Genomic DNA, 2,519 nt, shown 5'->3' with positions numbered 1-2,519 from the left:
ACACACACACACACTGTGGAAGAGGTAGTTTGATGTGTTAGTCTGAAGTCAGGCAGAAGGCAGGACAGGGAAGGGTAGCACCTTAAAGACTAACTCATTCAGAAAGGTACCACCCTGCCCTGTCTTGTATCAAATGTAACTAGAAAATCTAATTTTAAAAGTGCTGTACTTTTCAGTAGTTTTTGTTTATTGTCATATACAATAAAATGCATAGTATTTTTTTTTTTTGGACAACTACAGTGTTCACAACATGACAGCCATGTGGGTAACAATGATTAGGATGGATTTGAACTCTTTACTCTGTCAATTATTTTTAAGTGAAATTAGTGTGAAGCATTTCACAATCCATTTCAAGTGATCACACATCATTTCCCCCCAAACTGCATGCCAATATTTTATCAGAATAACAAGCTATGTCCAATGCAAACAGGCATATAGACACTTATATGGCTAAACTGCTATAACATCCAAAATACGTAAAAATACAAAACTTTTAGTGTTAAAAGAGAAAATATAACTATGAAACTATAAATAAGAATGGCATTTTATGACTCATTAGTTACTAAGTATCTCTTACTAGTTAAATACCAGCAATGCTAAGAGATATTTGGTAATGTGTACCTAACTTTACCATATCATGATTCACATTTTTCTTTTTTTTCATCCATATGTTAATGCCAGAAATTCTATACTCGTATTCTTATTATCCTTGTGGGGAGGGGAAAAAACATATAAGCAAAGCAGTATATTCCATCAATTGCAAAGTATTGAAAGGCCTTGAGTGCAAAAGTTTAGATCAATTGTCAAGAGAAGTGGCAAGGAGGAAAAAAGCTTATTCCACTTTTGAACCAATATCCAAAGTGATGGAGCTCAATGATGTCCTTCCTCCTACAGCACTGGCAGAGTAGACTCCCGAACCTTTTCCACTTGGTTGGAATTGTGACCTGGTAGGTCCCTCAAGGCAATCATCACTGTCATTCCATGGATTTTATTTCAAGTTGTGCACTTATAAACCATGTTTGTCACCTTCTACCTTTCAGGTTACCAGCTCTAATAAAATTGAAGAAAATCAAAACAAAAGTAGTAGAAAGAATAAAATTACTGCCCAAGTGCATATGAAAACATTAAAACATTAGTGTGAAACGTTTCACATTAACACTTCACACTAATGTTTTAATGTCATAAAACATTAAAACATGTATTATATTTAAAGCAAAGAATATTTTGCTCCTTTGGTACTTAGCAGCTATTTTCTATGCTCAATCCCTTATACATTAGATGATCAGCAGGGATCCTGCTCCACCTCACAGCTGCAGCCCACCCCACACTGTACAGATCTGGGGACATGCACATCCCCACCCTCCCAGGGTGTAAGCAGTGGCAGGAGCTGCCTCCAACCCATGAGCCACATCTTTGTCCCACACCCCTTCCTTTCCTTCCCTGGGCAGTGCCTTCCCCTGTCCCCTCCCTCACTGTGGGGGCTGTTGATCTTCCCCATCATGTGCATTCCCTCCCACCACACCAGACTTGCCACTGTGAAGCAGTTGTATCAGATAGCCAATATTTACCTATCAGTATTGGCCCCCCAAAATCTCTACTGGTGCACCCTTACTACATAAAGTGTGGTGTATCATTTTAAATCATGGAAAAATGTGGATGTGGGTTTTTTTTTTTGTTTTTTGTTTTATCCAAAAATTGGGAATTTTTTTATTGGAGAAAACCAGGATGCCTGATTATGAAAGATGATATACCTGTAATCTACAGTAACGGATACAAATTCTGTATATTAATTTGGAGTTATTTTTGTTATTTGTTGCTTGAAGTTATCATTGCTTTGTGGATCAACTACAAACAGCAAATCACAAACATTCATTATTCACAAGTAAAAATTCACACCTCTTGTATTAATTGCATGTTATGCAGTAGTACTTTATTCCACTGTATAATGCTTTATTATCAATGTGCTCATTAGTTCCATAAATCATTAAATCTAAGAACAGACGCAACACCAGGTCACTTATGACTGAACAGCATGGCAGTTGCATTGTATACTTGATTGCAGGTTTCTCTGTGTTGGTTAGTTATGCAAATCAAGCATTAGTTTCTGCATTTGGATTCTAAACTATTTAATTAGACAAAAGACTGAAAACTTTGGGTTTTACAAATGAATCAGCAAATGAAAACTTACATTTGGTGAATATTTAAGTGAATGAAAAGCACAGATACTTTTCACTATTATCTGCACTAAGAAATCTTGAGGGGTTTATAATAGTTTCAAGAAGGTACCCTGAAAAAAAGAGTCATGAATGTAATAGAATATAAGCCATTATTTTCAGACTCAAATGTGTCAGCCACTTTTCTAAAACCCTCTACTGAAGTAAATAAAATCCATTTTCAAAAAAACCAAAAGTGAACGGAATACAAGCCTGAGGTTATGAACTTAGAAATTCATTTGCAAAAACTGAGGAAGATATGATAGAATAAGATCCCTTGCTCCTTGTGATGTGGGACAATCCATG

Source organism: Crocodylus porosus, unplaced genomic scaffold (genome assembly GCF_001723895.1).
Source record: "Crocodylus porosus isolate Cpor-Errol unplaced genomic scaffold, CroPor_comp1, whole genome shotgun sequence".
Taxonomy (NCBI): Eukaryota; Metazoa; Chordata; order Crocodylia; family Crocodylidae; genus Crocodylus; species Crocodylus porosus.
Note: the sequence above shows the minus strand (reverse complement) of the source record.